Source organism: Canis lupus, chromosome 4 (genome assembly GCF_003254725.2).
Source record: "Canis lupus dingo isolate Sandy chromosome 4, ASM325472v2, whole genome shotgun sequence".
NCBI lineage: Eukaryota > Metazoa > Chordata > Mammalia > Carnivora > Canidae > Canis > Canis lupus.
In genome coordinates, this window is record NC_064246.1 from 14,878,761 (window position 1) to 14,904,298 (window position 25,538).

General features: G+C 44.4%; 1 long non-coding RNA gene across 2 annotated transcripts; it reads right to left on the minus strand.

Annotated features, from left to right (window-relative positions):
- Nucleotides 1–332: 332 nt before the first annotated feature.
- LOC118354505 (uncharacterized) lies at nt 333–25,290 on the minus strand. 2 transcript variants are annotated; one of them, XR_004815104.2, is made up of 5 exons: nt 25,131–25,290; nt 24,751–24,829; nt 22,218–22,280; nt 20,116–20,240; nt 333–1,770 (listed from the first exon to the last, which is right to left on the minus strand). It is a non-coding gene; the product is annotated as an uncharacterized LOC118354505 (long non-coding RNA). The 2 variants fall into 2 exon arrangements; XR_004815103.2 differs by having other exon boundaries at nt 854–1,770; nt 20,079–20,240.
- Between the last annotated feature and the right edge of the window lie 248 nt (nt 25,291–25,538).

Sequence of the window (25,538 nt, forward strand, 5' to 3'; positions counted from 1 at the left end):
GTAAAATATATGGTAGATGGGATAGTGGGGTGTGCTAAGTAAACAAAAGCAGGGAAGAGGAGAGGGAACGTGTGTGTGTGTGTGTGTGTGTGTGTGTGTGTGTGTCAGAGGGGGAGAAGGGTGGAAATTCAGAATGCCATTATGGCTAGAATATGTAACTAGGGAAGGTCATGCTGAGAAGGGGATATTTGAGGAGAGATTTGAGAGAGAGAAAGAAAGAAAGAAAAAGAAAGAAAGAAAGAAAGAAAGAAAGAAAGAAAGGAAGAAAGAAAGAAAGAAAGAAAGAAAGAAAAGAAAAAAGAAAGCCAGCCAGCCAAGGAGTTATCCAGGGAAAAGGGTTCCAGGCAGAAGAAAGAACATGTGCAAAGGCCTTGAGGCAGGGATGTGCCTGGCATGTTCCAGGAAGAGCAAAAGGACCAGTGTGGCCAAGGCAGAGTAAATGAAAAGAATAGAAAATGAGGCCAGGGAGGGCTTGGCTGGCATTGGTATTTGCTCAAGAGAACCCTAACCCATGTTCCTGTTACCTGGGGTTCCACCTTCACAAGGGCAACACATCTTAAGAAGGCACTGATGGAAGAGTCTCTCCCTTGGAAAGACCATCTCACCTCCCATCCTCTCCATCCTGTAGAGAGGAAAACCCAGGCTTGGCGTTGACAGCGAGGCAGGTCACCGGAACCGGAAACCACCTAACCGACACTCCCTCAGCCCGCTGGAAGCAACCATGACGGTGGTGCTCAGAGCCCTTGCAGAGATGTGCTGTGGTCTCTCTGAGCTCATCACAGCACCTTCCTAGGCAAGAGTTTCAATTCAAGGTCATTTTTGGTTCCTTTTCAGTAGCAGACTCAGAACCAGATCTATTCAAGTGTAGGAACAGCGCAGACACATTAATAGCCAGACCCAGTGGGGGTTTTATTTTCCATTTCCTCCTCCCTCGTATTTATTTGTTTCTTCATCTCCTCTGTGTGGTAAAGGTGCCTTGTAGGATATTTTCAGATGAAGTTTAAAAAGGTATGGTGGAGATTGGAAGGTGTCACCCTATGTTGGAACCTACTTCTCTCCAGACACCCATCAGGCTGTCTGGAGTTGGGCTGCCTGGGTTCAAATCCCCATTCCACCATTATCATTAGGGATGAGCCTGTCTGCTTCCAGTAAGCTTCTAGTGAGGATGGAATGAAATCATTTAATGCTATTTTAGAATTTAGCCAAAATTGGGGGCTGCCTCCTATTTCTGGAGTGCCATTGCAATGGGAAAGATGTTTCAGGAATCCTTAGAGGTATCCAAATGATGTGGTTGTCTCTGGGTTTCCACTTAGAGCATGATTCAGATATTCAGATATATCCTGTATTCAGTAGTTTCTCTACTGGACATTCTAGTCTTCCCCTGTTGGGTGGTCCCAGCCCCCCACACTGATAAGCCTCTCGAGTTCTTAGAGGTAGCCATGGGGAGGTCTCAGTCCTGTCTGTGGTCTAGGGAAGCAGTCAGTCCAGTGCCTCCAATGTGGAAGAGATTCCAACTACACTTACCGCCTCCCCTGGGAACAGATTCTGAGCTTTCCTTTCCTTGTGAAGGCATTGAGGTATGTTTGTGAATTCTCTGAGAGAAATGTGAGACAATAAGCAAGCGCCCTTCCTAGACAAGGAGGCCTTGAGTGAAAGAATCTACAGGCGTTATATTTTTCCTCCTTCAGTGTAATTTATCTTTTGGGAAAAGGACACACAGAATTTAGTGAATGTTGTTCAATGGTCACAGCTTATTAACTCCATGTGATCCTGTAGAAAGAAAAAAAGATCACCACACGGTTATGTCAGGAAGTCTTCCATGACTACGCTATAGCAGACACTCAGTATTACTATTGGCAATAGTAGAAATCAGTGAATAAATGACACATTAGTAACAGTTATCCCATTTTATAGGAACAGCCCAAACGATTGCCTTCAGATCACTGTCATTGGAAAAAGCGAGTCCTAGAAATGTTTCTGTAGGTCACTGACTTAAACAAATAATGTCTTTTTATTGGCTCAGAGGGCCATCTTTGAGATGACTTATCATGGTTCCTGCCGAAGCTTCAAAAGGCAGAACTCCTTCAAGTTATGATTTTTTGTGTTGCGCAGGCCTGTCAGCACACAGATTCAGTGTCAAATAGTAAAATGACTTTGACCCAAACTCCTGAAGTGCACTTAAAAACCATAGAAAGGATTCCTCACAGACCAGAAGCCTGGTGCAATGTGGATGTTGACCCAGCTCATCTCAGTTGTAAGTTTAGATTGAGATGTGTCAGGACTTTTTGAAAAATGCACCACAGGACAGATGAACCTGATTTAACGACAGAGACCCACCAATTCCGCTCCTCGTTCTATCCCCAAAGACACGCCCACCAAGACATCTGTGCAAGAATATTCATAGCAGCTTTATTCATAATAGTCAAAGCTGAAAACAACTGAACGTCTAACAGTATAGAACACATTGATTGTAGTATATATGTTCAACAAAGTACTACTCAAGAAATTATTGTTATGTACAGCAACATGATGGATCTCAAAACATACCGAGGAAAAGAAGCAGAAACAAAAACATACATGCTGTATGATTCCATGTGCATGAGGTTCTGAAGCAGCTAAAACTAACCTACAGAGATGGAAATCAGTGGATCTCCAGGTAACCTGGCCAGCTGGGGCAGGGAGGGTGTTAGGGAACCAGAAGGGTACAAAGGAGCCCACTGGGTTCTAGGATATTCTTGATCTTGATTGGGGTGATGCTTCCATGGGGAGATACCTATGAAAAATTCACCTTCTATGCATTTAGTATTTGTGCAGTTTACTCTGCATTAAGTTATACCTTGATTTTAAGAAAAAATATAAGGAGACAAACAAAAAATTAAATCTGGAGATTAACTGGATCTCAGTTTTCTAGGTGGCTTTTCTAAGATTCTGGGATTGTAAAACGCAAGATCTATGATTCCTCTGTGAGGAGAGAAAATGTGAATTCCACCTATTTCCATACTACCCAGGGGGGCTCCACACAGCATCGTTTTGCATTCCCAGAGTAACCTAAAGGGAAAACTTCACAATGTCTGGAACCCTTGACATCCTGCCAGTGAAGGAGGAGGATGCCTTCAAGTCCCTTGCAACAAGAACCCACTTGGGCAGCACTAACCTTGGCTTCCATATGGAACAATAGGTCTGCAAAGGGAAAAGTGAGGTCATCTACAACCTAAATCTGAAGAGAACCTGGGAGAAGCTTCTGCTGGCAGATCACACCATTGTTGCTATTGAAAACCTGGGTATTGTGAGCATCATATCCTCCAGGAATATCAGCCAATAAGCTGAGCTGAATTTTGCTGCTGCTCTGGGAACCACTCCTACTGTGGGCCACTTCACCTCTAGAACCTTTGCCAACCAGATCCAGGCAGCCTCCCCAGTGTCTTCTGGTGGTTACTGATCCCAGGGGCTAACCACCTATGGGAGGTCCTGCTTCATACCTCCTTCTACAGAAAGCCTGAAGAGACTGGAGAGGAAGGGCAGGTTGCTGCTGCAAAGGCTGCACCCAGGGGAATTTCAGGGTGAATGCACTGCCCTGGCTCTTGGGTTCCCTGCTACTCAATCTGAAGTTGGGGACTGGTCTGGAGGGGTGCCGGTGCCTCGGTACCTACTCAGCAGCTTCCTACTAAAGACTGGAGCACTCAGCCTGCCAGCTTCCACTGCCCAGGCCACCAAATGAATGGGGACAAACAACCATTGAGTGGTCTTAAGCTGCTCTTCCACAAAGACAAGCAAAATGCAAATAAGGTTGGGAAAAAAAAAATGAACAGTTTCTAAAAGTTGAAAAAAAATGTGAGTTCCATATGGTTTGATTTATCCCAGGATTACAATGTGGAATACTCATTCATCATTAGCAAACATCATGGAAATCTGCATGTCAGGCAGTGGGCTAGCTGCTGGCCATACAATAGGGCCATAAGACTGTTATGTCCCCTCCATAGAAGAGGGAGAAATGGTTCAGAAAGCAACTATGCACATAATTCCGTGTGACACAGGCTCTAAGAAGAAAGCATAGGAGAGATCTTCTATGAGAAAGAATAAAAGGTGGGCCTAGGAGGAAAGTCTCCCTGAGAAAATCACATATGAAGAGAGATATGAAGGCTGGAGAGGAGTGAGCCAGAAGAATAAGGGAGAGAGGTAGGGAGGGAAGAAAGGGGCAGAGGAGAGGGGAGAAGAGAGAAGCAGGACGAAGTCTTCAGTTCTCTGATCTGAGATTCTGGGAGAATTCTAATGTGGCTGAAATGTAGTGAGTGATGGGGGGAGAAAAGGGAAATGAAGCTGAGGGAGGAGGGGTAGATTGGGGCCAGGGTGTGGAGTACCAGGCGAGGATTAGGGTTCGGATCAAATGCCAAGTATAGTATGAAGAGTCGACATGTTCTAAGGGTTGTAAGATTTAGCTTACATTTTCAACAGATTTCCAAAGTTTCCAAGAAAAGAATAAACTAAAAATAAATAAGAATAGGGGCACCTCAGTGGCTTAGTGGGTTGAGCAACCAACTCTTTATTTTGGCTCAGGTCATGATCTCAGGGTCATGGGGTTGAGCCCCAAGTTGGGCTCTAGGCTCAGCAGGGAGTCTGCTTGAGATTCTCTCTCTCTCTGCCTGCCTCCCCTCCAGATTTCTCTCTCTCCCTCTAATCTCTTTCTATCTGTCTCTGTCTCTCTTTCCCCCTCCTATCCCATCAAACTCATGTACACACATTCACAGCAAACCCTCACACACTCACTCACTAAACCTTAGTTGTGATGAGTGTAGGAATGATGGCCCCACTACAAATCCCAATGCATTACTGAGTTCGGGGAAGGAAATCAGGAGTAAATGCTAGCCTTTACTCAACATCAACTATGTGCCAGGCATTGTGCCAGGTACTTTTAGCTTGCGTACTATGAGGGACTTGCATGTTTGTTCCTCCCCCTAAATTCATATGTCAAAATCCAAACTCTCATTGTGACGGTATCAGGAGATGGGGCCTCTGGGAGGACAGCAGGTGATGAGAATGGAGCCCTCATGAATAGGATTAGTGTCCTTCTAAAAGGCTCCTGGAGAGGTTCCTTGCCCCTTGCATCATGTGAGGACATATCAGGTGATGGCCATCCACTAATCAGGAAGCAGGCAGGTCCTCACCAGACACAGAACCTGCCAGGATCTTGATCTTGGACTTCCCAGCCTCTAGAGTGTGAGAATAAATTTCTGTTGTTTATAAGCCACTCAGCCAATGAATTTTTGTTATAATAGCCTGAACAGACTAAGACATATATCAAATTAGATATTCTTATTCCCATTTTAATAGGTGAGGAAAATGCAGCTTGAAGAGATTAATAATGATTGTATTGAAGTCTCATAGCTATTTTAAAGGGCAGATATAGGATTTGAATTCAGTATATGATGATCCCTTCATCAAAGGCATATGTCATTTTAATAACAAACATCAGGAAGAGTAATCCAAAGGAAAGACTCTCTAATGGTGAAATTTGAGACTCTAAAATACCTGGTTGAAGGCAAGTACCTTTAAGCATCAGTCCCCTAGCACTTACTATAGGTAACTCCTTACTCCATTCCAACTGTGACTGATCACAAGCCCAGCTCCATGCACAGGAGCTGGAGGCCTGTGACATCTGAGAGCAACCATAAAGAGGTTGGGGGTGGCTGCACAACCTCCAAAAGCAGTGACAGCAGAGCTGAGTTCAGCTCAGGTTTGCTTGGGCAGGTACAGCCTTGAGTAATTCTGTGGCCTCTTACACTGGGTTTCACTACGAGTCAGATCTGATCTAGCTCCTGCCTCTAGAAACAACACCACAGTCTTGTGGGAGAAAATCAGAAAGGCTATGAGAGGCTCACCAATCCTGGGTTTCTTTCTGCTTTGATGGTGATTTCACCCAATCACCATGAACAAATTTCTCTGGGGCAGACCAAGGACAAGATGTACCCCAGGACCTGTGTAGGAAGGCTGTATCAGCCAGAGTCTTATCAGAGAAGCAGAGCTGCTCGGAGTGACACAGAGCAAGGGATTTGTCCTAAGGATTAGACCTTTCACAACTACGTAGGCTAGTGGAGTCAGTTGTAGGTGGTTGCCTCTGCATCTGGTGGGGGCCTCAGCTCACTGTAGGTTAGCAGCTCTGGTGATCAAAACAGGACCCAGGACTTAACGTGAGGCAAGCAACCCAAACTGAAAGCACAGGAAGCACAGAGCCAAAAAGAATAGGCCGGGACCCGTGACAGTCTCTCCCAGCCAGCAACTTGGACAACACAGGGCACCTGCAAATCTCGAACCTTCTCCGTGGAGCCAGCTTGTGGCTCAGAGAGTCTGGAGGAGGAGACTGGGTGGGAGCTGGGGGAAGTGCAGGCTCAGGTGCTGCTGAACGCCAAAGAGATGAGCCACTGGGTCAGCGTGAGCTCGGGGCCTTGCCTGGCACCCTACACCAGTCTGCAGAGTTGCTGTTGCTTCCCCTCTGCCTTCCCGACACCAAGCCAATGCCTCTCGTGGCCAGCCCTGACCTGGCACCATGCAGGGAAGAGGATTCTGGGCAACACTGCCAGCTTGGCGAATTTGACGCAGAACGAAGCATAGCAAGAGGAGAGCTCCAAAGACAAGTAACCAGATAAACTAAAGGTTTTATAATGTGGGTGGGGTGGAAAGAGAATTCCTACTCAAAGCCGTAACACAACCCTGGCTAGGTCCTTCTACAAGAAACACTTGCAATTCAGGCATGGAGTGGGTTAGAGCTGGGAACAAATGAACAAACTCCGACGTGCCAGGCACTGTCCTCGGCATCTGAGGGGGGTGGCAGGGGGCGGGGTGGTGTACAGAGAGAGCTTTAAGACAGTATCCTGCTCTCAGGAGAAGGGAGATAAGATAGACATGATCTACAAAGACATTTACACATGGTACAGCCCTGGATGCCTACAGGAGACTTCCAAACTCGGCCAGGTGTTTGGTTGGTAGAAGAGGCTTTAGCATCATCAGACTGAGTTCATACTCAGCCTTGCCCCCAACTAGATGTATGATTTGGAGCAATTTACTTAATTGCTCTGAGCCTTCATTCCCTGATTATACAGAGATAATAACAATACTTATTTCACTAGTTGATTATAAGCATAAAAATAGATCGTGTATGTGAAGTACTGGCACATAGTAGATTCTCAATAAATGGTAGGCATATTATTTATTTATTTATTTCATGGAATTTTTTTTTGCATATATTTTTATTGGAGTTCAATTTGCCAACATATACCATAACACCCAGTGCTCATCCCGTTAAGTGTATGGTAGGTATATTAAATTGTATTGTCATCATCATTATCACTGTTCCTTCTTGGACCCAATACCCAACTGAGTAAACATGTGGCTTTAGGGCCACAGACCCAACAATATGAAAAATACATGTGGGTGCCCAGTCCTTTAAAGAATCGGCACTTTAAGGGGTGTCTGGGTGGCTCAATCAGTTAGTCTCCAACTCTCAGTTTCAGCCCAGGTCATGATCTCATGAGTCCTGAGATGGAGCCCTGTGCGGGGCTCTGTGCTGAGCAGGGAGTCTGCTTGAGGATTCTCTCCCTCTGCGCCTCCCCATTCATCCTCTCTCTCTCTCTCTCTTTTTCTCAAATAAATAAATAAATAAATCTTAAAAAAAAAAAGAATCAGCAATTTGAATAAGCCAATGTATTTTGTGTATTTATATGTTCATTCAATAAAGGATATGGGCCTACTACCATGCAGGACATGGGCCAAAACATGAGATAAGTCTCAAATGACTAGTGTAAACAACATCCTTAGGAGTTGAAGTTCAGCAAACATGTTCTAGGATTTCCTACAGGACTCCAAAGGAAGGGAATATCACCATGGCTTGTAGTAGCCAAGGTTCAGAGAGCAAGCAGCATTGGAGTTCAGCTCTGAAGAAAGGGTGGTGTTCACTAGGGGAATTGGAAGGGGGGCACTCCTGGAGTGGGGCAGGACGTGAACACTGGGCTGGAGGCTGGAAAGCCCCCGGTGTGGTCAGAAGGGAGAGAGAGCAGAGCAGGTTTTTCAGGGAATAAATAGGCCAAGAAGTAGACTGTGCATTACTTTGCCAAGAACAGGAGTTCAGATTCTGACTCTCTGGGGCAGCAGAGAGTCATCGAACTTCATATAGACAAGGGGAACAATGAAAGCCAGGTTTCAGGAAAGCTAAAGTGTTAAAAGTCTATGGGCAGTCTTGAGTTGGGGACAGACTGTCAAAAGAAAGGCCAGTTGGAAATACTGATACTAACATGCAGGCAGCGCAGAGAGCTCTGAGCCGAAATGATAACAGTGCAAAGAGGAATGCAAGAAATATTTTGAAGGAAAGAAGCAATGGTTCATGGTGCCTACTTGCACACAGGAGCAGAAATGGTAAGTAGGAGTCAAAATGCCAATCCTGGGCAGCTTGAAGAGAAGCAGGGAACCTGGGGGTTGGGAGTAGAAGAGAGAAAAGAGTCTATATCCCATGTGGAGATTCAGTGAGTCTCACCAAAGATCTTCTCAAGCACCAAAGGGTACACCAAAGAGTAACCTGCCTGCAGGCTGGTTGAGAGCAGAAGGGATGGGTGTGAGAAAAGGATGGGATGAACTTGGGGGTGTCCCAATGCAGGGAGAGGCGGGAGGGACCAGAGAAAGAACAAGCAAAGCCCTAGCCTCCCTTCAACTGATGGAAGGGAAACAGCAAAAGCTTCCATATCCCTATAATTCTTTGAGATCCAGTTGTGCTCATTTCTATAAGAGAATCCTGCCCAACAGCTCAAAACAAGAGAAAATACAGACTATCCCAAACAAGAGAGAGAATTCTTCACTCAGGAAGAGTTCAGTTAGTGTCCACATGGGGGTCATCATGGCCACATTCAGCATCCTTTGGGAATCAGATGGTACATTCAAAGGGCAAAAGAGTGATCATAAAGGGGCTGTTTACAGAGACAGGCATCAGGGATGAACCATCCTCCTCAACCTGAAAAGGAGAAGAGGGAATGATGTTACCTGGAGCCTAGTGAGGGCCATAGAGCAAGTGGTTATAGGAGAACCAGCTACTGCCTTAACCTTCAATGGTCCAGGAGAGAACGAGAGCAATACATATACCTCAGCTTTGCTCTCCTCACACCTTCCCATTTCTTAAGAACAGTTCTCATTGGCCAAGCCCAAGCAGAAACCACAAGATAAGGAAGTGTAGGCAGAAAACGGTGAACAGACCTTGGGGAGAAAATGGCAAACCAGAATATTGACCCAGTAGGATTCCTTAGCTCAATGTCATCCCCTGAGAGAAAGTAGAAATGATTTGCTTTTATCACCTGTAGCACATATTTGTGTAACATTTTACGCTCCATAGAGTATCTTCACATAGATTCTCCCTTCTGAGTTACACAGCACCCCTGAATATCTCTTGTGCAGTAGATAAGACCATGCTATTCAGGTCAACTCTGAAGCCCGGAGAGGTTAAATGATTTATCCGCAGTTAGTCCAACGGTGAGTGAATTGTGAAGTTCGTATTAGAAATAAGGCTCTCTGACTCCTAATCCAGTGCTCCTCCCCAACTGTGAAATTAGTTTACCTGGGAAGATACCATTGCTGTCAATGACATTAGGAAATTGCTGTCCTGAATGTGGTATGACTTGTGGCCCCAGCCCGGCTGGGTGTTCAGGGCCTTCCTGAGTTGTTTTCAATAGGCAAATATTCCTGACACTTCAATTATCCCAATCCAAACAATGAACACACTGTGCAAGAAGCTTCATAAATTTCATTCAGTTGGATGCAATGAGAAAGCTTTGTGTGGATTCCCTTAAAAAAATTTACCAAACAAAACAGAGATTGTTGTAATGGAAACATCTAGGCTAGGAAAAAAAAGGCTCTGTGTTTTAGGAACCTAGCTCGGATTCTTTCATCTTCATCACTGTGTCTCGGCAGAGAAAGTGTCTTCTGTCAGGAACCCATGCCTTCCCTTCTACAAATCAAAGCAAGGCCTTCTTACACGTGGACAACTCTGAACTATGTTTGATAAAGTTTTTTTTTTTTAACTTTTCTACATTTGATGTCATGTCATTTCCATATACATCCTCTCAAGTCACTCCCTCTACCCCACTGTTCTGAGTTGAATTGTGTCCCCCAATCCAAATATGTTGAATTTCTAATGCCCAGTACCTCAGAATGCAGCCCTATTTGGAAATCGGGTCCATGTAGAGGTAATTAAATTAAAATAGGAAGGGGCCTATTCCAATATGACTGGTATTTTTTATTTTTTAAGATTTTACTTACTTATTCATGAGAGATAGAGACTGAGAGAGAGAGAGAGGCAGAGACACAGGCAGAGGGAGAAGCAGGCTCCATGCAGGGAGCCCGATGCGGGACTCGATCCCGGGACCCCAGGATCACACCCTGGGCCGAAGGCAGGCGCTAAACCGCTGAGCCACCCAGGGATCCCCCATTTCCCCTTTTTAAAGGATACCAGTAGGGGGTCCCTGGATGGCTCAGTGGTTTAGCACCTGCCTTCTGCCCAGGGTGTGATCCTGGGGTCCCGGGATCGAGTCCCGCATCGGGCTCCCTGCATGGAGCCTGCTTCTCCCTCTGCCTGTGTCTCTGCCTCTGTGTGTGTGTGTGTGTGTGTGTGTGTGTGTGTGTGTCTCATAAATAAATAAATAAATAAATAAATAAATAAATAACTTTTAAAAAAGGGGGAAATGTGGACACAAAGACAACCACCCAGAGAGAGAAAATGATCTGAAGAGACAGGGAGAAGATGGCCGTCCACAAGACAACGAGTGCCTGAGGCCACCAGAAGCTAGGAGAGAGGTCAGGAACAAATCCTTCTCTGGGACTTTTATGCAACATATACACACTTACATCTAAGAGGTAGCCCGAAAATGGTAGTTATTTTGTTGGAAAAACTCCAGGTTTTAGCAAAACATGTCCAAAGGGAATGTTAGGAAATTTTATATAAATTAAATATTATTCCTGTTTTCCACCTCTGGAGAAGATTTCTAGTATCAGTGGCTAGCGTGTTGTTATCTGAATTAGTTAGAACACCGGGTTACATGTAATAGAAAATCTATACCAAAGTGGTTTAAACAATAAAGATGACTTGGTTCCCACACCTGAAAATGCAGATGTAGTCTTGGCTTTAGGCATGGTTTGATCAAGGCTCTAGACTAATTTCTATGTGATTCTTTCAATCTTGCCTCTTTTGTATGTAAGCTCCATCCTCAGGCTGTCTTGCCTCATGATTGTACCTCCCACTTCCCAGAGGAAGAATGATCCTATGTCCCAGAATTCCCAGCAAAAGTCCTAGATGTGGTACTGATTATAGCATCCCTAACCAATCCTAAGGGAAAGCCAGATGCTGATTGGCTTGTGCCTGACCTGTGTGGTCCAATCGCTATGGCCAAAAATCTGGGACATCTTGCTGGCTTAGACCATTTAGGGCGTACTTCTGGAGCTGGAGGTGAGTGACCAGACAAGCCGGCAGCTACTGGGTAGAAGATGAGCAAAATGGATGAGGAGTCAGCACAGCAAGCAGTCCAGGACTAAACCTAACCTTTGCACATTACCCTTAACATACCAGCCTTACATAAAACCTTACCATATCAACACTGAGAATCTGACTTTTAGGAAACATGAGCTTGGGCTATGACCATCTGCTAGACTATGAAATCCAGAATATGAAGGTTTCTTTTCATATCTTAGGAGGGGTTGTGAGTAGAGGAGGTGAGATTGTATTTATTTTATTTATCAAGCACTGTTCCAGTTTCTATGGAGACATACGAAGTTATCTCAAAACGTAGTATCTTAAAATAACAATGATCATTTATTATGTCTCACTGTTTCTGTGGATCAGGAATTCAGGCCCGGTGTCATTGGGCCTATCTGTGTCATTGGACAGGGCTCAAGGTCCGCCCTGTGCTTGTAGTTATTAGATGGCCATGGCTTGAGTCTTTGCAGAGGCTTCTCTGCTCACCCATCTGGCACTGGCTCCTTGGCCATCCCTCTGTTCCTGTGTTTTATCTTCATGTGATCCTTCTAGTGTGGCAGTCTAGGGCAGGGATCCCAAGGTGCATGCATGTGTGTGTGTGCGTGTGTGTGTGTGTGTGTGTGTCTATATACATACACACAGAGAGAAAGAGACCTAAACATAGGTAGATCCACATGACCTAGACTCTTAAGCCAGCAGCTTCACTTCTGTAGCACTATGTCCATTGAGGCAGTCACAATGTCCCACTGGTTCAGGAGAAAGAGAAACAGACTCTCCCCCTTATCAGGGAATGGCAAGTTTCCCTTTTTTTTTTTTTTTTTTTAAGATTTTATTTATTTATTTGAGAGAAAGAGTGAGAGAGCATGCATGAATGGGGGAGGGGCAGAGCAAGAGGGAGAAGCAGACTCCCCACTGAGCAGGGAGCCCAATGTGGGGCTCGATCCCAGGACCCTGGAATTATGACCTGAGCCAAAGGCAGACGCTTGACCCACTGAATCACCCAGGCGCCCCAAGGGAATGACAAGGTTATTGAAGAGCATATGGGATCAAAAAACCACTGTGTCTGTGTACGGACAATATAATCTGCCACGCTCAGAGCATTTGTACACTCTACAGTGTTCTGAGTACATTACAAATATCAACTCATTTAATGAGCTTGGGCACTAGACTTTCTCTTACAGATAGCAGATGGTGTATCCGTATGTGCTGGGTCCTCACTGTTTCAGCATCTAGGAGCTCAACTTCCAAATGCCAAGACTTGACCTGAGACCTTCTGCCTGCTGTGTTCTGGCGTGCCAGATATGTTGGGGAAGAAATATCCTCTAGGAGTGGCCTCCAACTAGTAACCAACAGGAGTTGGTGTATACCTTTCCTGGCCCCCTTGAGCCTTGGTTGGCAGGGTGGGGGGTTAATTCTGAGGCATGCGTTCTAGCATGATCTCTTAAGTTCCCTAGGGGCATTGAGCTCCTGTGGACCATAGTGGTGACCTGTGTGATAACACAATTTGATCGGCTGCCTTCCTTTCCCTGCTGTCTCTCTACCATAGTACTGGTGTTTCCCATACCTCCCAAATAAACTAGGTGGGTCTGAAACTTTTGGTGGGGGAATCCCAAATGAATCCCAAACTTTTAACTGGCCCAGTTAGAGCCTGTTAGGACTCAGCTAGGACTTCAATTCCAGATTACAACTGAAGGTAGCTATGAGAAGTGCTTTCTTAGCACCTTAAACTATGTGACATTAGAGAAAAGGCAATGCTGAAGAAAATAAAAAGCCCTGGGAGAGGAGATGGAAAATGTCCATTTCAGACTTGAGATGCTCAAAGGTTACATCCACCAAACACTTATCAAGCTTCTGCTGTGAGCCAGGCATCACACTAAATGCTAGAGAACCGTAACTCTCTGATTCTGAGACGGGCATGAATATTCCTGGCCAATCTCTCCCTCAAGGGCATTGTGGAAATCATAGTGAGGCTTTTAGATGAGAAAGCCATCCTCCAGTGTAAGGCTCATTTTGGTAGCACTATTTCTGGGACTTCAGGATGAACCACTGCAGATGGGCCAGGGTGATTGTATTAGTCAGCTAAGGCTGCCATAACAAAATGCCACAGACTGAGTGGCTTACCCAGCAGAAACTATTTTCTTTCTGGAGGCTCAGCCCAAGATCAAAGTGCCAGCCAATTCAGTCTCTGGTGAAGGAGTCTTCCTGGCTAACGGGAGCCATCTTCTTCCTATGTCCTCACATGGTAGAGAGAGGTGGGGATGGGAGATTCAGAAAGGGAGCAACAGAGAGAGAGACAGACAGAAAGAACATGCACAAGAGCACTAGTTCTCTGGTCTTTTCCTTTAAGGAGTTAAAGATTAGTGTAATCTATCAGATCAGCCCCCCACCATCTCATTTAACCTTAGCTACTTCTTTATAGGCTGTATCTCCAAATACAGTCACATTAGAGCTTGAATGTACTTTTGCAGGGTCTCAACCCAGTTCATAGCAGTGAGATTCTGGTGCAGATTTCTGCAGGTGTACACACCTCTTAAAGCATTTGTGTTTGGTTGAATTAGCAATTGTAATCATCATCTGTGGCAAGTTAAGATGGAAGCACTTTTGACAAAAAGGAGAGTTTTAAAATGTAAAGGGCATAAATATTGTGTGATCGGTTGGCCCAGTACCCCATCTCGAAGAAGCGCTTTCAACTACCTCCCAGGGCAATCTGTGCTGCTCCGTTTGTGGGAGGGCAATCTGAGTTAAAGAGCCTTCACTAAAACATCCTCCACTTTTTCCCAGAACCCAAAGTTGTTTTCCTGGGAACATGCTGTCTCACTTATTCTCCAGCCTCCTGAGTGATACTTGTGTGATAAAAAATGATATAAATGAGAAGCATGCTACTTTGGCCAAACAGCTGGATACATAAGCGGAGGATGGAGCCAGTCTTGGACTTGAAGCCAGAAACTCTGATTCGTGAATCTCATCATTGCCCCTTTTCTCTCTTTGCATAGACTAATCAACAGTCATTTACTTTATAATGACAGAACACTTTTTAGGTGTTAGGCACTGTGCCATCTGCTTTTCACGAGGCTCTGCCTTCAGCAGCTAACAGAAATGAGATGAGATGAGAAGGCAACAGGACCAGGCCATTGTAGTGGACCTGTGGACACCCTGGACGTACTTATCAGGCTGCACCTGTGAGAGACCCTTTACCACATTTCACTGACAGCCTTTTACTCAGTCTGTATCGCTCTGATTTCTTCCTGAGGTTTTCCCTGACAGCACAGGGACAACCCTCTGTCAACGCCCAGCCTTCCACACTCTGATGGAGAATTCTGAAGTAGGTCACACAGATTCCCAGAGAGTCCTTAAAACGATTGTGCAGCAGTGGTAGCCCACATTTTACCAGACACTTTTTTGACTTCTCTCCCTTCTTTGTCTCATCTTCCACACTTTGTCATTTGTGGGTTCTAAGATTCTTTTCCCAAATTAACTACCTGAACCCAAGCCTTTGTCTTGGCATCTTCTTTTGGGGGAACTCAAACTGAGGTAGTCATTTGCTATGGTCAGCAAGTACTTAGCACATGTACCACCCTCTCCTTCCAGTGCTCCTGACAGACATACATATTGACCATGGCTTATTCCCATTGAATCTGAAAAATGTCTTAGAATTCTCTGCAGCCATTGGTTGCTGACCAGTATTGGTATGTGGGATGAAATCCACTTCCTATCCCCACCATAAAGAATAAATGCTAAAGGAGCAGTAGTCAGGAAATGCTTTAGGAGTTTAGGAGCAGGACAGTTGGACTATGGTGGGTTAGAGAGAGGAGAAAGTATCCATGGTGGTAGGACCTGTACTGAACCTTGAAAGATTGCCACAATCCTGACAGAGCTTCCTGGGTGGTGAATAACAACCAGCATAAATAGGGGGAATGTGCCTGGCATATTCAGAAGGCAGAGAAGCATTTATATTGGCTCTACCAGATGGATTATGTCGAAGGTTCTTAGAACTTTTTCCTGCAAAACAGGTGTAGGTATAGTTTCTTGATCTCCTTAATTCCGGTGATTCTTATCTTTACCCAACTTCACCCAACTGTATCAAACTTTGAAACAGCCCCCTCAACAGTCTTGAACTCTGAATGTTGTCTTTCTTCTTTTCCTCTCTGGATCTCTCCTTCACAGTGCTTATTTCTTCCTATCAACCTCCATAATGATGGGCATAAATTATGAAGATGGTTCAGAAATTTCTGTCTATCCTTCATTTCAGTTACCTGATGGAAATTTCCATCTGGCTGTCTTAACGGCCACTCGATGTCAACATGCCCAAAGTCAAACTCATCTTTACCTATAAAATAGAATGGCTTGCTGCTTCCCTTGTTTTCTGAAGGGTACCATCATTCCTCTATCTGTCAACCATGTTCTGAAAACCCAAGAGGGAAGAAAATGATACTACATAGAATGCCAGGTACCACAGTTATCATCACCCTCCAGTCTCATTTAATCCTCACAACAGGCAAGGGGGTAGACAATATTGTCTCCATAAGTGAGAAGACAGGGGCCAAGAAGAGATAAAGAATTTGCCTGATATTGGAAAGTGAAGCTAAAAGTAGCTTTAAAAAAAATAGGACTGGGATTTAAACTCAGGTCTGTTTGACTCTAAGGTTTGTGTTCTCATCATTCTTCACCAAGATCTTTTATTTTTCTCCTGAAATAACTCTTGCATATGTCTATTTTTCCATTTCCCTCCTACCACTCCCATCTAATGTCACACCCCATGGGGGGGAATCTCTAACAAGTCTCCCTGCTTCTAACAATCAAGGGCAGCAGGTGCACACAACATAGCAGTAGTAGATGTGTGCTACGGAGAACCTGATGTACATCCTGCCTAATGCATGGTCTCTGGCCTGAGAAGAATTTACAACTCAGCAGAGACTATAGGAAAGAGATGGTGGGAGGAATGTGAGAGGAAAGGGTAGGAGGTGGAGAGAGGGGAGAAGGGAATTGGGTGTGGGCTATGGAGAGAATCTGCCAGTCTCATGGTTTGCTATGGAAACCTTTGGTCTGCTCTGTCCCAGTCTATTTCTGGGCACTCTTCCTCACCCCTCCCTGCTATCCACACAGGTACAACATGGGCAACCATGACTGTAGAATGGGACTTACTTCCCCTAACACCTTCCTAAATGCAAAACCAAGCAACCTAAAGAAGCACTTCTAGAGAGTGTTTATAAACATTGGTTATATTTCTTTTTAATATTACTAGCTAACATTGTCAAGCTGTTACAAATGGGCTAGACTCTGTGCTAAGCACTTTCTAGGCATTGTATTATTTAATCCACACAACAACCACATTCTGCAAAGAGGCAGGTTAAGCTCACAAAAATGTACCCGGGGTCCCAAGGTTGAAAGTGCCAGTTCTAGAGCCCTGTATACTTCCCCACATATCCTCAGGGGGAAAAAATGTTTTGTCACAAAAGTAACATAGTCACACTGTCTGTGTGTATGTGGTGATTATAAAGTATAGATAAACAAAAGAAAATGAAAAATCCTATTAAGTACCTCACCATCCAGAAATAGTTACTGTTAACATGTCAGTAAACTGCTCCTGGATTTCTCTATGGCTATACATACTATTCTTCTTTAATGAAAATAGAATTATACAGCACATATAGTTTTGTAACTTTTGCTCATAAAACAGTGTATCATATATTTCTTATCATTAAAATAGTCTTCTATGCTATGGGAGGCTGTATAGAGCTGCTAGATTCCTTTAAATGGATGTACCACAACTTTTTAAACCAGTATTTATTGCTAGACATTTAGGGCTTGGATTTTGTTTGGTTTTTCAGGCTTGCACTCTTGTAATTAATTCTGTGATGGGCATCTGTATGGCCAAAGCCTTCTGAACAGACTCCTCACAGCCTCTTCCAAATCCGTCAACACTCCGTAGTTGGAGGGAACCTGGCTTTGGCTCATCTACCAGGAGCGCTCCTCCCCACCCTCCACTTAAAGTCTCTCCAGTCTCAGCTGAAATGGAGTTTCTTCAGGAAGCCTTCCAAGACTGTCTGGATTGGATCAGGTCCCTTGTTTGTTTGTGCTTGTGGCTCCTACACAGCTCCTTTGTTGCATTTAACATTTGTGATTCATTAATTGGTCATATAATTCTTTGTCTAATGGCAGTCTTCCCTAATAGATTATAAGTTTTGTGAGGGCAGCATCTGTGACTCCATTTTTCACCATGCTATCGCAGAGCATACCAAGAGCATGCAGTAGGTACTTAGTACCTTTGAAGAAATATATGAATGAATCTTTGTGGACACCCTCAACTATTTTCTTAAGTAAAGCCAAAGCATGGTTCAAATAATAGGTACATTTCTATTATTTTTCAAACATTGTTCAATTGTCCTCTAGAAAAGTAGTGATTCCTATACCATCATTAGTGTGGATATAGAGTGCAGGTCTCCCTTTTGTATGCCTTCAGAAAAACTATCACTTATTTTTTAAATAGCCAGTTAAAAATGACTGCCAAATTACATCAATAGTATTGGAGTTGATCCCCAAAATCAAGTTATGTATAGACAGGACAGTTGGTTACTATTTTACAAAATCTACTATGAATTCACTGAGCAGATCTTTCTGGTTATATATTTATTATGACCATATGATATTAGTTCTACTCTCAGATCCTAGGTTACCTGATTCTTACAATGATAACTAACATTTGCTGTGTATCTGCTACATCAATACACCATGCTCATGCTTTTCCTGCATTGTCTCATTTAACCTATGCACATCTTTAATGAAATGAATATCATGATGACTGTCAATCGCAGATGAGTTACTGAGGCATAGGGAAGTTAGATGACTTGCCTGAGGTCACACAACTAACCAGTAATGGCATCAATATTTGAATGTATGCAGCCTTGAGTCTAAAACCTATATTCTGAGCTAAGCATTGCACAGTTCCCAGTTTCAACAAATAGCCCCTACCTTTTCAGATCTCACTTTCAAGATGCTTTGAGCTAAAAAAAAAAAAAATCCTGGATCTGACATTATTTCAAAATTGTCCTTCTAGAGACAACTTAAGGACCTACTGTATGCCATATATCTTATATCAACTCCTTTTCCGTATTTTTATTTCAGTGTTATTTTTATTACCATTTTACAGACAACAGACTGAGGCTCACATAAGTTATGTAACTTGCCTATATAGCTAGGAAGCAGTAGAACCAGAATCTCAATCTACGACCTATAACTCCTTGCCAGCTTCCCCAGCTGACTCCCAGCTATTACATGTTGCTTATTCATTAACCACTTCTTTTAGCTAAGACTTTTATGAAATAAACTCATCTGCTGGGAAATGTACTTGAATAAGACACAGAAGATTCTAGTTCCAGTGGTGCCACTGACTAACTTTGTGATCTCGGGCACAGAGGAATCATGAGTTCTAAAGGCCCTTCCCCTTCTGAGGGTGCCTGGGTGGCTTAGTTGGTTAAGCGACCGACTCTTGATTTCCTCTCAGGTCATGATCTCAGGGTCGTGAGATGGAGCCCCGCATCAGGCTCCACACTCAGTGTGGTCTCTGCTCAAGATTCTCTCCCTCTAAGCCCCCTGCCCCCTACTCACACACACATTCTCTCTTTTCCTCCCTCTCTCTCTCTCAAGAAAATAAATTAAATAAATAAATAAATAAATAAATAAATAAATAAAGCCCCTCTACTTCTAAACTCTGCAATCCCATGCACCACTCAGTGGGAAGAACATTGTCTCTGACACCAGAAAGATCTGCTCTCAAAATGCCACTTGCCGCTTTCCAGCTGATGGATCTCGGTCATGACGAGATTAATTAATTTTCCTCATCACTGAAATTGAGCTATTATGTTCCTTGCTGTATACTGATGAGAATTAGAGCTAGCACATGGGACAATTCCTGGTGCATAGCTGGCATGAGTGGAGAAGAGTGGCGCTGGCGCCAGTGCTGGCTGTGCTGGTGGCTTGCCGTGGCTTCCCTCCATCACCTGTGTAAGCCTCACCCTCACCGTAGGACTCTGCACATGCATTCATCTCTGCTCAAGTTAACACACACTCATACCTTTGAACTTTCCTGTGACTATGGTACAAACTTTTCAGTCTACCTTCAGGTGACATTCACTCGTATGGAAAATCTGAAACTGTACAGTCAGAGTTGCGTAACTGTGAGGCTGGCCTATAAAGGAAGCCGCCCTTCTCTTCCTCCTTCAATTTTTTTTTCAGCAACTTGAGGCATTCCCCTTGTGGGCGTGTGATCTCCCCAAAGGCAGCAATAGCTCAGGCAGCCACAACCACAGCCCTCAGCCGCTGCAAGGGAGTGTGTAGAGCACCTGGGCTCCTGCAGGCCCAAAGCTCCAGAGCAGTTCCATCTGGTGGCTGCCTGAGAAAAGGCTGGCTGAGCTTACAGGTGTCTGGGCTCACTCAGAGCAGCGAGCACGCAGGAGCTGGCTGTCCTTCCCTGGTGCAAAACTGACTCTCAGAGAACCTCAGTCAAATACCAGTGTCCCAGAACCCCAGACACTGGAAGAACCAGCACAGTCAGATGACCCTCTGCCCACTCAAAACATACCCTTGGCTATGGTCCAGGTAGGAAAGTGAAGTGTTACCATGTCAGTGCAGGGTCATGTTACACGGATAGCAGAAAGGTCTAATTTCAGCAATAGGATGAGAGCTACAGAAATGTGCTGTCTTCTATCTGGTGGTCCTTAGCCCTGGTCACACTTCAATATCCCTAGGAGAGAAAAATGGGCCAAAGATGTGGGCAAATATCATGATAGCTAATTCTTACATCAAACTCAGTATGTTCCAGACACTTAACAATCTCTAAAACCCCAAAGGGTAGATAACATCATTATCTTCACTTCACACATGAAGAATGGGGGTAGGGGGCAAGGGGTTAAATAACTTGCCTAAGGTCACACAGCCAATAAGAGGCAAGGGCAAAAAAAAAAAAAAAAAAAAAAAAAGAGGCAAGGGCAGAGTTTGAATCCACATAGCAGCTTGGTTTCAGGCACTAAACTCTAAACCACTATGTTTCACCAAAGAAAAATTTCAAAGGACTGATCAAAATATGAAAAAAAAAAAATGCTTAACCTCACCAGTGACCAGGAAGACAGTGTAGTGAAGTGGGCATGTGCAAACACCCTTAGAGTATACATTGGCCTTTTCAGAAAGGTGATTTGTCCAGTTCTATCAGAGTGTACACTGTGAATTCCACTTGGCAGGATCCCACTTCCAGGGATCTATGCTTCTGGAATACACAAAAAGCTTTACGTACGAGGATGCTCCATATGGTGCTGTCTGTGCGAGATCTCTAGTCATGTCTGTATGTGAGCACCTGGCACTTGTTAGGCATGCTGGGACTATTTACAGAAATATAAGAACAATAAGTATTTAGTTAGCTAAATAATGATATGTTTGTCCACGTACTTCAACACTGCTACTAACAACTCAGTAGAACAAGTGTGACCAGACCTGAGTTCTGCAAAACTAAAAGAAATGAGAAAGACTCTTCTGTTCCCAGCTCTTTGTGCCAAGAGGATGGCTGCTATGTTATCCTGGCCTCCCTGTTCTGGGAGTCCTGATTCGGTTCAGCCAGTGGGACACATAAGCAACACAAAAGGAAGAGTGAAAGATTGGAGTCCTGATTCCCCTCTCTTCCCCCTCCATGACAAGTTGTAGTTTCCTGAGTGGTTGAAATTCCTTGCAGCCTCAGCTAGCCTCAGCTCTCTCTGAATGGTGCCTCTCTTTTATGGCGATGACTCACACTGGGTTGGTGACACCTTTCCTTCCCCCTCAGGTCTCAAAGAGGAAACAGTTCCCATTGTTGCTAGTCTCTGGTTGCATCACCATCCCCGTTGCTTCCACGCACCTGCCCTCACCTCTGTAGCTATACCCCCCACCCCCACCGCCAGTTGAAGCCCTGGAGTTCACCATTCATTTTGCTAGGATCCTAAGCAATTCAACCTCAGAATTTCATCCAGTGCATATTTATGGAGCACCAGTTATGTTCTAGGAAGTCAATCTGGTACTGGTGGTACCAGCATAAGGAAGCCAGTCCTTTCCACCTGCTGGCTTAGAGGAGCACTTCTAGCAGAGATTTCCCATGGGCCTAAAACAGGACTTCTTCCTCCAGATTCAGTCAGGGCTTAGCTCTTTTCTAGGGGAAAAGGAATGAAGATGGTGTACATTCTGTGCAATTAGTTCTTGCTTAGGTGTCAGTACCAGATAAAGCTGAATTCAGTTAAAACACCTATGCTTCTAGAAAGCTCCTATGAACTTTATCCAATAGGACAAATGTAGTGAGTTCAAGGAGGCCAGAGGGAGCTAAGCAGAAGTAAACCTGCTTCTCCTTAAGTGTCCCCCTTTCAGAGAAGGCCACCCCCAACCACCTCATCCCAAACTTAGAGCCCTAAAATCTCTTCTTCATATCTCAAAACCTCCCTCTGGTTCACCCTCTCTTACCCATCATCATTTGTATTGCCTCGGTACAGGTACAGGTCCTTACCTTTTCTTGTCTTGTTTGTGATGGGCATGAGGAGTGGATTGTGTCCTCAATGCCTGGCACCATGTCTGGCATCTGGTGGGTCCTCAGTAAGGTTGATTGCATGACGAAAAGTCTATCACAGTGGCCTCCCACCTTTCTTCCCCCAGCAATATATCCTCCCTCCTACCCCATGAGATCTTTCTAAATCAGAGATATGCTCACATTATTACTTGAAGTCCTTCAGTGGTCTACCATGGCTCTTAGCTAGGGGTCATCAAACTTTCTCTGTAAAGAAAAAGCAGATATTTCAGGTTTCATGGGCCATGTAGTCTGTTGCAACTCCTCAACTCTATTGTTGTAGGGTGAAGTAGCCATATATGATACATGATGAGTGAGCTTGGTTGTAGTCTAATAAAACTTGATTGACATAAACAAGGGGTGGACTAGATTTAGCTCACAAGGTGCAATTGCTAACCCTGCTGTAAGCACATCCAAGCTGTCCTGCATGGCCTATGGGCAGCTCATGGCCTGGCTTTGTTTAGCTTTGTCTCCTGGCACTCCTATTTCACACACCACTCTCCATCTTCTTACAATCCATCAAATGTGCTATGTGCCTTCAAGTATCTGTGACTTTACACTTGTTCTTCCTTTCTAGAAATCCCTCTGCCATCTGTACACCTCTGAAACATGTCTTTCAAAACCCCTTGCTTGTTGATGTCTTCCCTATGTATCCTCTTCACCCCTGCCCTGGAGAGTAACCTTGCCTTCCTTTTGTTGCCTGTTTGCTCCTGCTTCCATGATTGCACTTAACCCTCTATCTTGGCATTGCTTCTTGACATACCTGTGTCCAATTATGGAAGGGGACAAAGCCTCATGCAGAGATGCTTAAGAAATGTTGTTGAATTGATTAGAAGTCAAGGTACCTTTCAGTATAGTGATTCCAGGTTTTCCAGAGACAATTGCAGTTGGGCTTGCGGCCCCAACATTATTATTAATTAGTGCCTCTTTCCACTCTCAGAAATCACCCATGTTTATGATAAATGATATGGTTGCCCCAACTTTCAGCATCCTTTGAACCACAGTGCATAGGTGGCTGGGCTGCCTGCTTAGCCTGTCCATGGGACCAGCAATAGAAGAACTCAGGTCTCCTTGCCAGTGTCGGCCAGCAAATCTGCATCCCTGTCTTCTGAGGGCCTTGGCCTAAAGAACTGTGGAGCCAGGTCAAAGAGCTTGCCAATGCAAGTTCAAAAGCCTGTGCACACATAGCCCAGTGGGCTAGGGCCAATCAAGGCACCCAACTTTAGTAACACTTTCAAGAAGGGTATAGTCCAATCGTGACCAGTTACCCCTGCCCTATCAATGATGCAGAACAACTCTAACTGAAGCCAGAACAGTGAGGAGAGAGCAACAGGATTTCATGCTCAGTGCAGGAAATCCTTGAAACCCTGATCCCATCAGAGGCAGGTCATTCATGGTATACCTGTCTGTACAAAGAGGGGGATACTTTATTATAGCCACCATCCCTCATCAAGGGTCAGAGGAATGGATCCTGGACAAGGTGTCCAGAAAAGAGAAAGAGAAATGCTGAATGACTATTTCCCCCCACGCCTCCTCCACTTGTTTGACAAGCAGTCTGGTTACCCTAGCCTCTTTCCTGAACTTCCTCCCTCCTCCCCCGCACCTCAGACACTTCCATCTCTGTTCCCCGGGCCCCTCACAAGAATACGAAATGGCCACCCGGATGTGGGGCTGCATAAGGAGCCCTTGGTTCTTTGAAATCTATCTCAAATCCAGGAGTGGTTCCCACAGCTCTCGCAGCTCTGAAAGCAGAGCAAAAGGCAACAGAATGCATTTACCAAAAATGCGCCTCTCTGCATGTAAGTCTCGAGGAGTTATATCTATACAACCATCTCCCCAAAGCTGCCCTCAAAAAGGTCAGCCTTATTATTTCCAAGAGACTTCAAGGTTCTAACTCGTGACCTTGAATCTATGCTCCTGACTTTTTGTTTAATAAGTCATTTGAGCAGCTTTTGAATAATTCCCACCCCGATCCTGGCTACATTCAGTTTTTCCAAAGGGACGTGCCTCCCTCATTGTGGATCAGGCAATGCCCTGCTGATAAGCTAAAATTCAAACTTTGAAAACAAAGTGATCACTAGCAGACTTTCAGAAGGATTCTGTGCATGATGAGCAGTTTCTTTACAAATTGAAAGTGCTCCTGAATTTCTTAAAGCAGAGACATTCGGGAACCCCTGCCAAATAAGTACTATCTCTCAAATTACAGCAGAAGGAAAACAGGAAATAATTTATTCCAAATTTCTTAGAAACACTCCTTCTTTGTCCTCCATCTCCACTTACATTACATAGAACACAGGTGTGTGCTTGAACTACAACCAAAAAAAATAAAATAAAGTAAAATTCTGCACCAACGAATATGACAAAACAATTTGGTGGTGAAAGTTGTGAATTCTGAGACTTTTCAGCAAATCAATGATTTATTGCCGACCACGCACAAGATACTCCATAAGCTTAGACTAGAGGGTCATAGCTGAACGAGGAATGCTCCCTGTTCTCATTTGGAGGATAAATAAGAAGGAATACAAATAATTTATATAAGACAGAGAATGAGCTATGAAATCTTGAACAATTTATGCAATCTTACTAAATCGGCTTCCTCGGCAATAAAAATGGAAGTCAGTATCTCAGAGGATCTCCATGAGGATTAGAGGAGATGATGCAGGTCAAGAGTACATACCGTGCCAGGGAACAGAACAGGCCATTGTCAGGTGTTAGCTGTCTGGCTCCTGCAATTCTCATCTATCCACATGTGTCTTCTGTGCTCATTTCAGAAAGTAGAAAGAAGAGATTATTCAGTTAGGAGAATCAAGGAAGGCTGAGTGGAGGAAATGGAATGTGAGAGGGTCTTTAGGGAGGGGAGATGGGGTCGGGGAGGAGGAGTCCAGGCAAAGGGGGTGTGTGAACTGCCGCAGGAGGAAGTATAGTTCAGCAGGACCCTAGGCCAGGTACTCAAGGCTGTGGACAGGTCTAGCTGGCAGGAAGGATATCTAACAGGAAAAAACAGGAGGTATGTCTAGGAACAAAGTTTGAGATCAAACTTTGAAGGAAGTTTTTTACCTTCCCAGCTGAGAGGTTTGAGTGTTACGCTGTAGGTCATAGGGAGCTACTGAAGGTTTCCGAAGAGAGGAGTAATATTCTGAGTTATATGTGTGATCCGTCTTTCTGGTAGCAGTGGACCAAATGCAGAACAGCAAAGAGACTGATCAGAAGGCTATGTTAATAGCCAGGGGTAGGAGGTAACAATGGCTAAGGGAACTCAGAGACTATAGAATACGAATGAAGGAGACATTCTGGAGGATCCTAATTTCAGGATGGCCAGAGTCAGCTTTCAATAATTTGCATTTCAACCTTGGCTATGGATGCCATTAAAGAAGGTATAGAACCCAGGAAGAGGAACCAGTCCAGGGGCCAAGTGAGAAGACATTTGTAGCTCTTTGAGCCTGACTCAAAGCCTTCTACTGACAA